The following is a 15,672-nucleotide window of genomic DNA, read 5'->3' on the forward strand; positions in this document are numbered from 1 at the left end:
GGACGTGCATATCTACCAAAAACCATTGTTTTTCACAAGAATCAAGGATCTGCGGGAGCTCCTCCAGGGAACGTCCTCTCACGCAGCCATTGAGCCACGCCCCCCTGCTTGGTGGACAGTTATTTGTTTTTGGTCCACCCATGTCTGGAGGTGTTTCAAAATTATTTTTGCAAACAGCTTCCCAGCCCCATCCAAAAGGTATATAGGGCTATCCCTTCCTCCCTTCTTGTACAACTGGCTAACAACTGCCTTACGCCATGAGTCTGGGACTTTACCTGTAGCTATCACTGCTCTAAACACCTGGAGTAATATTGCTGCCCAGGTGCCCGACTCGTCCTTATAAAAATCCATTAGTATTGGGTCTGGACCAGCCGCCTTACCATTTTTGGAAGAGGCTACAGCTTCCTCTTCATCCTGCAGGGTAATAAAACAAAGGGTTGATGCCTGTTCCACCTTCGATAGCCAATGGGCGGGATAAAATAGCATCTGCTGAATAAAGAGCAGTAAAGTGGACCCTCCATCTGTCCCCGCGAATACTATCAGTATTTTTGAGGTACCCTTTAAGATCGCTATCGGAGACCAATTTCCAAAACAAAGCATTGTTTCTCGACTGCCAGGCATTGTGTAATCCTTCCCATTTCCCTTTTAGATCTTTCATCTTTCTATCATGGAGTAGGTTTTTATGGTTGGTTCTCAGTGAACAGAGCAGGGTATATCAATCCCTGAGGGATCTCTAAGGCATTTTTCTATGTCCCTCTTTGCCGCTCTACAGGAACCTACCCCCCCCCCCCAGTTGTTGCTTTGCTCTACGTATTGCCACATTCCCTGAAATAGATGGCTGCACATTTGTTTTCAGCAGTTCAAACTCATCCAAAATCCCAATGGGTTTAATTTCTGGATTACAGATTACCTTAAAATTCAATCAAATTGATGCATACATACTCTGCTTCAGCTCTGGGGTTAGGATCTTGGGCGATTTCAGTGCTCTTCGCACAAGGACTTTATCCCTATTGGGTCCCTTCATAGGGGCTTCACTTCCAGGGTCTTGATATTCTGATTTTAGATATATAGCCAACGGGTGGTGGCCACTTTAATACCTATCAATAACTCTAAATGCACCTACCAGTGCCCAGTCTGAAGATGAGATTAGTATGTAATCAATTAGTTATGAGCCATTCACTACCAAACATTTTTTGGGGTTGGTTAGATTGTAACAAACCTTCCATTGCATGCTCTTAGATCAAAGTTATACAGAGTTGACAAAGTGTTGGCTGCCAAGGGGTACAGTGAAGTTGGGCCATGGGCCACCAGGTCAGGGCTATCCCAGGCTTCGTCCTGTTCTGCCAACAACCCTTCAAGCGCCTTGATCGGCTCCAGTTGTAGGTTGAAGTCACCCGCTATCATCAGAAAAGAGTATTGTTGACCCGCTGCTTCTTCAACGGCCAGCACCTTCTGGACAGATTTTATACGTGCCATTCCTATTATGCCTGTGGGTCTATTATAGATATTAGGCATAGGGCCTCATTCCGAGGTTGGCGGTAAGGGGTTAACAGCGCCGCATTACGAGGTCCTTTAGCGGGTCCCGCTAAGGGCGGCTGGTTTTACCATGTACCCTTAGAGGGAGCCGCTAGAGGACCAGGGAGCTAATACGGGCCCGTTGTTAGCTCCCTCCCCATTCCCATTGAGCCCTATTGGGGCTCGAATGGGAATGGGGATGGGTTCCCTGAATGGGGAAATACCGGTTCCTCTAAGGTTGGAATGGCCCGGTATTTCCCCATTCAGGGAACCCAGACCCGGTATGCGGTATGTGGGTAGCCATGGCGCTAATAGCACCATGGCTACCTCCATACTCTTAATGACCCCCATAGTGTCTCTACAGGGTTGAGTTTGATGTACAACATGACAACATCTGGGGACAAGGTATGTGCCCTCTTCACCCCCAGCCCATTGAAGCATCGATCCAGATCAGCAAACCCCCCCACGGCCTGCCTCTCAGACCCCTAGAGGCCGGGATGCGAAAGGACTGATAACCGTATAACATAACTGGATCCAATACCCATGTCTCCTGCAAAGCAATTATATTAAAACCTCCAATAAAACCTGTCCCCATTGGGTGATTCGAGGGGATTGGGTCCTCCGACGTATTCCATATCTATGACAGGTAATGTCCCCAGCTGTGCTGCTTCGGAATGTCTTTGGCGTCTGCGTTCTGCATCGATGATGTCGATGCACCATCCCTGAGGACCTCCTGCGACGGCCGACGTCACCCGATGTGATAAGTAGGACGCACGACGCCCATAGCCTCAGTTCCGTTTTTTCCGCGAATGTGTTCGCTTCGTGAATCTCGGTACGCCTCGACTCGTTGGAGTTTGCTGTTTTCTATTCTCGGTTCGTTGAACATGTTCTGTTGGTTGTGAAGACCTGTTCGTGGCGATGTCTTTCTCATCTTCGACCCCGCGTCCGGGCTTCAAGAACTGCGGCGACTGTGGGTCCAAGATGTCGGTCACGGACTCGCACAACGCCTGCCTCTGGTGCCTCGGGGAGGCCCACGATACGGACGACTGTGTCGACTGCCAGTCGCTCACTGCAAAGGCCTTGTGGGAACGCAAGAAGAAGCTGTCGGTAGGCCGGGTGTCTAAGCCCCAGAAGTCGAGGTCTGCGGGGCTTTCGACCGATGACTCGAGGGGTGACTCTCTGCGTAGTCATCGGAAGTCCGGTGGGTCTCCTTCTGGGAGTCAGTCTCGCCACTCCTCCGCCTCTTCTAGGCATTCCAGGAAGCGCCGGCATAGGGCGCCTTCCCCGTCCTCTCCTAGGACTCCGCCCGTCAGCAGGTCGCTTATCCCTCCATGCAAGCGACACCGGAGGAATGGGTTTCCTTCGGGAAGCAGATGCTAGCGATTCTGTAATCGCAGGGCACTGGTCTGTCCGCGCCTCCGAGTGGGGTCGGTCGGCACCGGTCGAGAGACCGCCCGTACGCCTTCGGGCTCAGGTGGTCGGCACGGCTCGCGGGAGCGGTCCCGCTCGGAGAAGGGTAGCCGTTCTCGCCATGCCCGTTCCAGGTCCCGGTCCTCGACGCGCTCGAGACCGCGTGATCCTGTGCCGTCTTCGAAGAAGACGTCGATGCCTGTGGCGCCGAGGTCGTCGACGATTTCTCTCGAGGTTCCGTCTCCGAGGGGATCGTCGACGCCGTTGGCGCCCAGGTTGTCGAGGGACAGGCTCGGAGCTCCGGCTTCGAGGACTGTCGACGCCGCTGATGCTGGCGGCGCTGCAGCTGTCGTCGACGCCTTTTCTGTCGATGCCGGCGCCGACTCGTTCGCCGCCCTCGACGCCTTTTCTGTCGACGCCGCCGCCTTTTGAGGCGGTGGTGTCGGAGGGGCCCCGTGGCATGGGTTTGCCCCTAGAAAGACTATGGCTAAGGTCCGGCACTGCTTTGGTCCGCAGAGGTCTTCCTCTCCCCGTCTGGAGTACATTTCAGAGGGTGATGAAGGCTCTGATGGCGGCCTGGTTCCAGATGACCTTATCTCGGGCCATAGCCAGTTTGATGACCTGAGGCAGTCGCTGCATGATGCCAGTGGACTGGACACCTCTCCGGAGGTGGAGTTTTGTCGGCCGGAGCCTGGCACTCATGCCGATTCTTCATATCTGCGCCTTATGTCTCGGGTTACCGAGTACTTGGGTTGGTCAGCTCCCCCAGGGGAGTTCGTTCAGGATGATCTCACGGACATCCTTGATCTCGGTCCACCCACTGACCCGGTTTTGCCTTTTCATATGGCTCTGCAGAGAAGGGTGGCGGCGGCTTGGACTGCTCCGGAGAGTCTCCCGGCAGTGGGCAAGTCTTTGTCGCGAAAATACCGTCCAGCCAGTAGCGACCCCTACTACTTGTCTAGGCACCCCACCCCGGAGAGTTTGGTGGTGCAGGCGGCTACAGCCCCGGCGAAGCAGGCGTCGTATCCTACCATCCCTCCAGATAGGGACGACAAACATTTTGACGGCTGGGCGAAGAAAGTGTTTTCTTCGGGGGGTATGGCGCTTCAGGCAGCCAACTCCATATGTGCCTTGTCTTGTTTCACGCGCACTCTGTGGAACTGTGTTGCATTAGTGGCTGATCATATTCCCGAAGGGGACGAACGGGATGGTTTCCTTGCTATGGTTCAGGATGGCAAGGATGCTATGTGTGAGGCCATTCAGTCGGGTTTGGACTTGGTGGATTGTGTCAGCCAGTCCATGGCGGCGAGCACCGTAATGCGCAGGTTTGCGTGGTTGCGGAAGTCTGGGTTCGCTCCTGATGTGCAGTCCCGGCTCCTCAACATGCCTTTTGACGGTGAACACCTTTTTGGCAGCAAGGCTGACGAGAGCCTTGAGAGGTTGCAGACCTCCAAAGCTGCAGCGAAATCGTTGGGTGCTGCAGTTCGCCAACCTCTGCCTTTTCGTCCTAGGGGACAGCAATGGAGGGGAGGTTCCTTTCGCTATTACTCGTCCTTCAGTAAAGCGAGAGGAGCTAGCAGTCAAAGAGGCCATCGTAAGAGTGCCAGAGGTGGAAACAAAGGTACTGGAGGTGCCAAGGCCGCTCGGGTAGTTGCCTCTTTGCCCTCAGGCAACGCCGCAGCCGCTACCACTCAGTCATGAGACCAGGTCCCATGGTTCACCGGTTGGGGGAAAGCTGGCGCAGCATCTTGTAGAGTGGCAAGCCATTACTTCGGATGTGTGGGTTCTGGAGATCATAACCCACGGCTATTGTCTTCGTTTTCGGCAGAGGCCTCACGACAATCCACCAGGGAACCTCTTTGAAGAGTCCGGATCCGCTCCTTGCGCAGGAAATTCAAGCCCTGCTGGAGAAAGGCGCCATAGAACTGGTGCCTGTGGCAGAGAGGAACAAGGGATGGTATTCCCCTTATTTTTTGATTTTGAAGAAAGTCGGGGGATTGAGACCCATCATGGACTTGCGCGGTTTGAACAAACTCCTCAGGAAGGACAAGTTCAAGATGGTGACTCTTTCTCAAGTCCTCCAGGCTCTTCAACTTCAGGGCTGGTTGGTGTCTCTCGACCTCAAGGATGCTTACTTCCATGTGCTGATCCATCCCAAGCACAAGAAGTACCTGAGGTTCATGGTTGGCGACTCGCACTTTCAGTTTCGGGTCCTGCCGTTCGGATTGACCTCCGCCCCGAGGGTTTTCACCAAGCTCATGGTGGTGGTGGCAGCGCATCTCAGGAAAGGGGGGATTCACGTCTACCCCTACCTGGACGATTGGTTGATCAGGGGGAGCTCTTCCGAGCAAGTCCTGGATCATCTGTCCGTCACATGCCACTCCCTTCACAGGCTGGGCTTCTCCCTCAATTTAAAGAAGTCCCATTTGACACCAACGCAGCGGCTCCAGTACATTGGAGCAGTGCTCGACACGTCCCTGGGGCAGCGTTTTCCTCCTCAGGTGAGGGCTCTTCACATTCAGCAGATGGTGCACAGGTTTGTTTGCCCAGAATCTCCCAGCGTCCGAGTTCTTGAGACTGCTCGGCCTCATGGCATCCTGCATTCTTCTTGTGCCAGAGGCTCGTCTGCGGATGAGATCTTTGCAGTGGGCACTCAAGCTCCAGTGGTCTCAGTCCTCCGGCAGGCTGTCGGACCCTGTTCAGGTGCCGCCCTCGGTAGCCCGGGACCTTCTGTGGTGGGCTGTCGAGGGCAATCTGATGAAGGGGGCCCCATTTTGGCTGCCCTGGCCGGAGGTGACGATCGTGACAGACGCATCCCTCACGGGATGGGGAGCCCATGCCAACGAGTTGACAGTCAGCGGTAGTTGGTCTCCGTCGGAGTCCAGACTCCATATCAATCTGTTGGAACTGAGGGCCGTCAGGCTAGCCCTGAAGGCTTTTCTGCCAGCTGTGCACGGGAAGAGTGTCCTGATTCTGACAGACAACACGGTGGCCATGCACTACCTCAACAAAAAGGGGGGGGCAGGGTCACTTCCGCTGTGCAGGGAGGCGATGCAGCTCGAGTTCTGGGCCATCCAGCAGGAAGTTTCGATCTCGGTGGTTCATCTGGCCGGAGACGACAACGAGACAGCGGATGCTCTGAGCAGGCAGAGCACGATCTCTCACGAGTGGGAGCTGGCTCAGGAGATTCTCCTGGAGATCTTCGCCCTTTGGGGGACCCCTCAAGTGGATCTCTTCGCCTCCAGTGTCAACCGGAAGTGCGAAAGGTTTTGCTCGCGGGAATTTCCTCCAAACGGAGCCTTAGGAGACGCGTTTGTGGTGGAGTGGTCATTCCCACTGCTGTACGCGTTCCTCCAGTCCCCGTCATCCCGCAAGTGCTGCGGAGGTTACGGAGGTTCGGTTCCCGGATGATCCTCATTGCTCCGGCGTGGGCCCAGAGGACGTGGTACCCGGACCTTCTAGACTTGTCCATCTGCCCTCCACGTCATCTTCCCTACCAAGACGATCTCCTCTCACAGGAGGGGGGTCAGGTTCTCCATCCAGAGGTCAGATCCCTCAATCTTCACGCTTGGCTTCTGAAAGGTTGAGGTATAAGGGTTGGGACCTCCCTGAAGACGTGATGGAGGTGTTGCTCTCGGCCAGGCGGCCGGCAACAAAGTCTCTGTACCGTTGCCGTTGGAGAAAGCTCTGCGACTGGTGCAGAGTTCAGAATGTGGATCCTTTTGAATGCGACATTCCCATGGTTTTGTCTTTTTTGCTTTCTTTGGCCCACAGGGGCTTGCAAGTGGGGACCATTAAAGGTTACCTGGCGGCGCTGTCCATATTTAAGCGCTCGTCTGAAGAGTGTTCCTATTTTAAGATTCCTTTAATTTTGCAGTTTTTGAAAGGGCTCACTAATGTGTTCCCTCCGTCACCTTTTTTGGTGCCAGGTTGGGATTTGAACCTTGTTCTTAAGTTTCTTATGGGTGCTCTGTTTGAGCCTTTACATTCTTGCCCTTTGAGGCTGTTGACTCTGAAAACTGTGTTTTTGGTTGCGGTTACTTCAGCTCGAGTGAGTGAGTTACAGGCATTTTCAGTTAAGCCACCCTTCACTGTGTTTCACAAGGACAGGGTTGTCCTTAGAGTTCGTCGTCCTTTTCTTCCGAAGGTGGTTTCGGATTTTCATTTGAGCCAGAAGGTTGTTCTTCCGGCGTTCTATCCTCCTCCACATCCTGGGAAGGAAGAGGAGAGGCTCCATAGGCTTGATCCTCGGAGAGCGTTGAGCTTTTATATTTCGCGCATGGCCCGGGTCAGAGTGGACAATCAACTTTTCATTGGTTACGCTGGAAAGCGTTTGGGACAAGCTGTGACGAAACAGACTTTGTCTCGTTGGATTATTTTGGCTATCTCCGAGTGTTACCACTTGGCGGGTACGGACCCTCCGGCTGGCTTGCGGGCCCGTTCTACCAGAGGAGTGGCTGCGTCTACTGCCCTGCAGAGGGGAGTTCCTATTCGTCACATCTGTGATGCAGCCACCTGGGCTTCAGTACATACTTTTGTATGTCACTACTCCCTAGATTCCATCAGAGGGCAAGATCTGGCCTTTGGCAAGGCTGTTCTCTATTCCGCAATTTGATTGGGCATGCTAAATTTGTAATTTGTATTCTAAATTCTTTCCCACCTTCTTGCTTGCTACTGCTTTGGGAGTCTGTCATAGATATGGAATACGTCGGAGGACCCAATCCCCTCGAAGAACAAGTTACTTTCTTACCTGGTAACGTTCTTTCGATGGGATGGTCTGACAACGTATTCCATATCGCTCCCTCCCTGCCTTCCCCGCTGCAGAATTTCTTTTGCGATTGCAGCTTGCGTTCCGCAAGGCCTTGTGTGTCTGACTGGCAGAAAACTGGTGGCACACGTTCTGGGAAAAAACTATAACTGAGGCTATGGGCGTCGTGCGTCCTACTTATCACATTGGGTGACGTCGGCCGTCGGAGGAGGTCCTCGGGGATGGCGCATCGACGTCATCGACGCAGGACGCAGACGCCAAAGATTTTCCGAAGCAGCACAGCTGTGGACATTACCTGTCATAGATATGGAATACGTTGTCGGACCATCCCATCGAAAGAACGTTACCAGGTAAGAAAGTAACTTGTTCATCTCTGTTTGCCTCCCTCTATGCACATTCTTTCATCATGTCAGTTAAGTTCCTCTGGGTTGGATTGGCTCACGGTCAGGGGCTGCTAGTGGCCAGCAGATGTTCGCTGGTAGATCTCCCTTGATCTTCACCCATATGCTGGTAATGGCTCAACACAGAGATGCCGGGGCATGTGCAACAGGGCCCCTCAGGGGGCCATCCTCCATTGCTGCTACAATCGTGCCATTATAGTGCGGAGTGGAGCTTTGAGGGAACGCAATTGGCACACTGGGAGGACAAAAGCCTATGGACAGTAAGGTTCCTGCACATGTTGATAGTGGTACGACAGCCATTGGTGAGGCTAATTCAATTACGGCCCAATATTGGGCACTGTTCCACTTTGGTAGTTCAATTCAGACTGTCACTGCTACTTATTGAGGATAAGTGCGGAATAGACCTCCAAATAGACAACAGTAAGGAGCGATTCAGAAATGGGCTTTCATATCTTGGTGCCATTTGCCCCAGTCTCACTGATCTGGAAATCAGAAGGTTTACTTGTGCCTCGTTGTGGATTTTGTGTGCACCAGTGCAACATGCCTCATGGGGCTGTGATTTCTGATTTACGCCCGGTTGATTTAAAGAAATGCCCTCTATAGGAGAAGGTTGAGGCCTCGACAGTGACATCAGGCCCTCAATGACCGGGTTGATCTCAGTAACTTGGTGGGTGAAACTTTGGTTCTGCCGAATGCTGGAGGGATTTGGATTGACTTGAGGGACTTGATCGTGGGCCTTGAAGGATCACCTGCCTCGTTGTCCCATCCCTCTGGGCAATTGTAATAAACCTTTGATGGATGGTCGTTGGGAGGAGGGCCACTACGGGAAAGGGGCATCAGCATCTGTCTTTGTAGTGCCCCAGCTGGTGCCACCAGGGACTCCACCTCCTAGGGCAGTGGTCTTCAAACTTTTTTGGCCTGGGCCTCCCCTGAGCAAAGTTTGGGCAAGCCGGGCCCCCCCAAAAGTGCCAGATGGACAATATGTAGAAATCGCTATGAATGTTTGCGTGCCATCACCGCACCTTACTCCCAGTACATACCCTGGGCTCTCCCCACCCTACTCCCCTCACTATCCCAGTGCTGCCGCCCATCCTGCTCCCACCACAGTCCCATAACACAAGCATACACACATCCATACACATTTAAATAAAACATTTTTTGCCATAAACGTACCTCGCGTGGTTGCTAAAATGCCCCGCTCCAGGTTGCTCTGCCCGTATGTGCGAGGAGGCGCAGGAGCACCCCCTCACACATACATACATGCAGTGCCCAAGCCAGCATTTCCAAGGAGCTATGCAAGGCTGGCGAAGCAAAACACCCCAGCGTTGCATGGCTCAGTGAACAGAGTTTCCCTTTGACAGTTCAGCCAGCCAAGAAGCACTCCCTCAGCTGGAAAAAGCTGCTGAGGGAGTGCTCAGTGTTTCACTGGGCTGGCTCTTCGGCTCCTCCATAACGGATGAGGTGGCCAGTGGGTGGATGCCCCTTCTCCCATTATGGATGAGCCGGCAGGCTTGGACTGGCCTATAGGGCAATAGGGCGATGACCGTACCAAAAATGCAAAATGCTAGTGTAGGCCAGTAAAAATGGGCCACTTTTTTTTGGCCAATGTGGGCCAGTTTGAGGAGTTACTTCACTATGCAGCTAGTAGTTTTGACCATTGTTGCTGAATAAATATTCTTTAAATATCACCATTTGTTTACATTTGAACAAAAAACAACCCCTTGGGTACTATTCAAACAGCCTGTGACTAAACACTGAATATCCATTTGCAAACGCTGGCCATTTTTTCATTGGTGCCTAAGACCGTTTTATGGCCCAGTCTGACCATGTGAGCTGCCCCTTCCCATTTCCTCCAATCTAAAAAAAAAAAAAAAACTTGTATTTTTTTTTTTACATTTCATGCATGCTGGGCTCTGGCGCCCCTCCTAGGATGCGGCCGCGCCCCCCTGGGGTGGCGCGCCCCACAGTTTGAAGACCTCTGTCCTAGGGGGTTGTCCTCGCCGATCGTCCTGATGGTAGATGCCAGACAATGTCTGTCACAGTGGTCGCCCGCAGGGTGATCCAGCACACATCAGCTGTTCCACTGGTAAGGCCTCGATTGCGCAGTCTTCTGTTGCCGCCTCAACATGCAGGAAGACATTCAGGAGATAAGATTTTGGACAGTTTTTGATTTCAGATTGGAACGCTACACTCTTGGATGAACAGGGGGTGGGACCTCCAGTGGGATCATGCTGTATTAAACATGTCCCCTATTACCCCTGAGTCTTAAAACTAAAGTTCTCTCACCAGGAGAATTACTCCCTTCTCCTTGTGTTTTAAAAGAAATTCTCGTCAGGACTGCAATCAATACCAGGGGGAATGACTGCCTTCACCTGGCTTCTCTGGCAATATTCAAGCTGGATCCAGGGGGAATGACTCCCTTTCCACTGGATGTCTAGTTTAAAAAAGTTACAGTTAAGATCAGGGGGAATGGCTCCTTTCCCCTGTCCTCTTAGTTAACTTTTGCAACAGTTCCAGGCTCTCCTTAGCCCATCTGTGGTCTTTTTCTACCACTGTTTAGAGGGTTCCTCCCTCCGATGTTCACTTTGTACTTATTTAGGTCCCAGACCCTATTTGCTCCCTCTTTCTTGTCAGGCCTACTTGGTTCACTCTCCTGCAAAGTACTGCCATGAAGACAAATAATTATGTACTTACATTGGTTATTATGGTTTGGGGTCCCAGACCCTGGTTTCTATTCTTCTTCCATCAGGCCCACTTGGCTCACTCCCCTGTAAAGTACTCCCACAAGGAAGATGACTTGTATCAACATAGATTTCACCTTGGTTCGGGTCCCAGACCCTTTGTTCTCTTCCTTTCTCACTAGGCCCGCTTGGGCGACTCTCTTCCCAAGCACTGCCATTAGGAAGATGCTTTGTATCTTTATCCCTGTGCGGTTTGTCTCTTTTTTGTTGTGGGCTTCTTTACTACAGTGCTCGGTCCACCTCCCAGAGTTCGTGCCACCGTCTACCAGGCTCCAGTCACAATCTTGACCTGATGCACAACACCGGCCAAAGTACTCTTGTTGTCGTCCTTTTGACTTTGGGAGCAGACTGCACTCAGTTTTCCCACCACATCCTCTGCGTCTCCTAAGGGTTCCATTTAATTTCATCGCATGTTTTTTAACCGCAAATTTTTTATCGAAAAAACCCATCAAATTTTTGGGGGGCTGGGGGTGTAAAAAATTATATATATGGAATGTGGGTTTTTGGTAATAGATATAAACTGAAAGTGAATGAGGGCTTGGAGGGCACCCCCCGAATATAAATTAAAAATAGTTTGATGGGTTTTTTCGATAAATAGCGGTAAAAACCCCACAATGAAATGACATGGAACCCTCCCCACGAGGTCTTCCTGCATTAAACCACCTGTAAGGGAAATATTGGGCTGCGGCCTCACCTCTCTAGCTTCATGAGAAAGGGGCTCCTCCTATGGAGAAGTGATGACACCTAGTGAATCGTCACAGTATATTTACTTCTTTGCTAGTTCTGTGTGTCTTGTTAGTTTCCTCACTTATAATAGTAGTAATATTTGTTCAAAATATAATTGCATAAAATAGTATTATAAATAATCAATTATCCATATTTGTCAGATATTTATTTTTAGATTAAAAATACATAGAATGTACACTAATATCAGGAATAAAATGTTCAAGACTCAAACAAACTCTAAAGTCGTGTTCCAACCTCAGTTTAAAATACACAGTTCTGCATTGCCTGAATACCAACATTTTCAACCAGGGTATTAAATATGTCCGACAAGGAAGCTTGTTCCATTGAAAAAATAAGAGAGCATACATGCTGGTTTCTCCGGAAATATTGTCACAGTTGTATTTGTAGTCATTATGTGAATTGCAGGAGATACTGTTTGCAGCTAGAGTTGATTGATAAAAATGAAACCTTGTAATTAACTTCCCGGCCCCGAAATTAGAGACACTGAAAATATCAAATTGATTATATAAATTTAAATACATAAAGGGCACATAGGCCTTAAACGTTGTTTTGAAAAATGCATTAAATTGAGCACAGGTATCCAGGTTAATCTTTAATGGCTGAAAGATCATATTCTTTTGATTAGATATCACGGGCTAAATATTATTAATCAAATATGAAAAATACAGTACACATAATGTAACACTATAATGAATCCACCTAGATCTTGTTTGTTTGTCGGAGTTATAGCCTTATTACTATTACACATTTTATAGCCATATAATCTGTACTATTTTTGGTTGGTTGGCTAATGACTCGGACCCGTTCCCAAATAAAGGAGTTCGGGGGCAGTCATCTTTGAAACACCCAAGAAGGAACACCAAAACCTACTTTTACTTGCAACGATACTAGACTGAACCCCAAAATCCAGCCTTATGATAAACAATTGATCCTTATTTGGCCTGTTAGACCTTCAAGGATTGAAATAAACGCATCAACACCATAATTTGTGAATAAACCAAGTATTCCTATTTTAGATTGGTTCAATGATGTTATGTTAGCTACATGTTCCAACCCTTTCTTTTTCTCATGCAACCAAATTCCTAAATAATTAAAGCACCTAATTCATTTAAGTTTATTCTTACCCAAAAAGATGGAGGGATTAATATTTGCATTTCTGTTATAGACCATAAAACATATTTAAGGTTATTAACTTTCATTGCCTGTGACTCCATAAAGTCAACACAATGGTTTACTAAATGCTACAATGCTTTTGGTGTTCCACCCATTACAACCACTTTGCCTCCATAAGCTAATAAGGTGTCTTCTGGTCCGAAGATGACTAAATGACTCCTCGTCTTCATATGACTATTCAGAGGAAAAAGGACGTAGAGATCCGAAGAAATCATAATATTGAAAGCACTATACACCATCTTTGTTAAACTGGCAAGAGAACAAGCAAATATAAAAGAGACTAACAATTCTAATGGACGTTGTTGTAGCATGTTCAGCTGAGGAGTAAAAACCTAGAGCTTGGGGAGACAAACCAATACTCTCCTCTTCAGTTATAAATGTGACCGATACCCTGATTACACAGGCGATTTCAGGAGATGCCCCAAGCAGTTCGGACTGGCCCAGGCAAACCGATTTCCCTACCTATGGGCATTAATGTAACCAAAATAGGGGAATGCTCTCAGAAAAAGCACTGGGTCCCAATATAGGGACAATGATAACAAGTAAAAAGAAAAAGGGGGCAACACCTATCCAGGCTCTTGCACAAGTAACTCCTGAAAATCTTGAATTGTCAGAGCTGATAAATAGCTACAAACTGCTTGCTGCCAGGCCCCAGAGGGTGGCCTGGAAGAGACCGGACAAATTGAATCTTCGGGCCCCCTGGACAAATGGATTGGGAGCCACACTGACAATGGGAGGTTATATGAAGGTACTACTTCGCCGCACCCTGACCCTAAAAGTACGAGGGAAGTTGGGAACAAGCAGAGAGCAACTTGCAACTTTAGTGGCCTTGCTTTGACACAGACCTTCAGATGTACGGAGCAACTATCAGAAGATATTAATACCAAAAAATTTAAAAACAGGAAGATCAAAGTAGTGGACAGCTATGCAACTTCCAACAGCCCTTTTCTGAATCGGGTAAATATCTTGGTTTGCGCTGCAGAGTTAGAACTGGTGGAAATCCCGTCGCTTCTGAGGCCAATTGGGCTTGGCGTCACACTGTCTCAACCATTGTGTATGAATTAATGTTGCACTTGTCAGCACAGTTGTTGTCCCTTGGCAATGAATTTAAGAGATTTGAGGAAAAAATAGCACCAGGAAGGAAATTGCAAGACAAGATAGAGAAAAGGGGAAAAGAGAATGTCTTAACTGAAGTTGATATGGAAATAATTATAAGAAGTGTGATGGGGCAATTAATGTGGCCCCAACTAAAGGTATTGAGGAAGCATACAGTGAAAGCCTAGAGGATGCTGAATGGCTGTGACCTCATATTCTTGACTTGCACTTTCACACCAGGGGACAGTTCATTTTTTTTTAAACTGGGCAGGGCCTAAGCCAAATATTAAAAACGGAAGCTTTTGCATTACAAGAGACGTGGCTACAAGATGAAATTGTAATTGATGATTTTCGTGTACTACATAGGCCTGCAAGAAGGAATGTGATGGGTAGATTGTATGAAGGTTTAATATTAGGGGCTAGTAATATCCTGGGATTAACAGGGATGCCAGATTTAATTCACCCACACATCCTCGCAAGACACATAGTAATCAAGAGGAGGGGGGTTACACAAGTATTTTTCTTAATTAACATCTGCAGCCCACCGGGTAATGGTGAAACAGACTATCATAGAAATATGTGAGGACATTGTTGAAAAATATCTTCAAGGCCACAGAGAGGGGTTATATAGAATATTGGGGGACTTGAACTACGAGCGACCATCTGTCCCAGACAAACCGTACAGGAATAAATTTGGGGTGGAAGCTATTCCCCCTGATGGAAACAGTAATTCTATTATGCTTGACCAATGGGTAGGTTTTATAGAAACCCACGGGATATACCACCTATACACCCCTAAGATTAACAACACTGTTCCCGCATATACTTGGAGTAATGCTAGATCCACTTCATGGCTGGACTATTGCCTAACCCCCTGACCTATATACACTGAAATTCCAGGATTTGAACTCCTACCGATAAAGAGCAGCAACTAAGTTTGTTTCACATTTACTCTAGAGCACAACGCTCCAGGAAGGTCAGACTCCAAGGGGAGTACAATGTAAATGCTGTAGGGTCTAAGATGACATGGTCACACAAAAATGTAAAAATGTTTAACAGACTGGCCCTTATGGGTCAACACTGATTCTGGTGCCTGTTTAGAAAATAAGGGGGACTTGGAATAAGTAAAGAGAGAAGGTTTGCACGAGATTAAAGCTGTATCAGAAATAGTAAGACATACGTGGAGAGAGCACAAAGGGCTGGTATATGACTAAGATAGCAGAAATGAAATACATCTATAAGAAGGAAATAACCAGAACAAAGAAAATGAAGGGCAAAGGGGTGACTGCACATACCACGCTCAGGAAGGTGCGCATAAAATACAAGAATATGGCTAGAGAATATAAAGCGGCGCTAGCCTAGGGTACTCCGAGATAAAGACACAAGCTCTTTCTGGTGGCTGTACAATACGTGGGTGGCTGGAGGTAATATAGATTTGGAAATCAATCCCATCACAAGCAATACTTGGGTAACCCATATAACCGAATTATACAATTCTGGAACTGAAAGAGAAGTGCTCCCATTGGGGCGCTCGGCGTACCTGGAGGACAGTGGGCATGACATGCCCTTTGAGAGTCTATTGGGCATTATTATGAAACTCAAGGCATCGAAAGCCCCGGGACCAGATGGGATCCCAAATATTGTGCTCAAGGCGAACCCAGATTTATGGGCCAAAATATTAAGCGTGCAATTCCATGATATATTGAAGACGGGTACGATACCCCAAAGTTGGAAGAAATCTATTTTGATCCCAATATACAAAAAGGGCCATAGAGAGGACCCAACAAATTACTGACTATTAGCTATGGTAGATGCATCCTCT

At 48.8% G+C, this 15,672-nt stretch overlaps 1 protein-coding gene across 4 annotated transcripts in view; it reads left to right on the forward strand.

Annotated features, from left to right (window-relative positions):
- Positions 1 to 15,672, forward strand: part of VPS13C (vacuolar protein sorting 13 homolog C) — a 5,236,720-nt gene that overhangs the window by 2,477,904 nt on the left and 2,743,144 nt on the right. The gene's annotated exons all lie outside the window — the stretch shown is intronic.

This window comes from Ambystoma mexicanum, chromosome 11, assembly GCF_040938575.1.
Source record: "Ambystoma mexicanum isolate Mex_15411 chromosome 11, UKY_AmexF1_1, whole genome shotgun sequence".
Classification (NCBI taxonomy): domain Eukaryota; kingdom Metazoa; phylum Chordata; class Amphibia; order Caudata; family Ambystomatidae; genus Ambystoma; species Ambystoma mexicanum.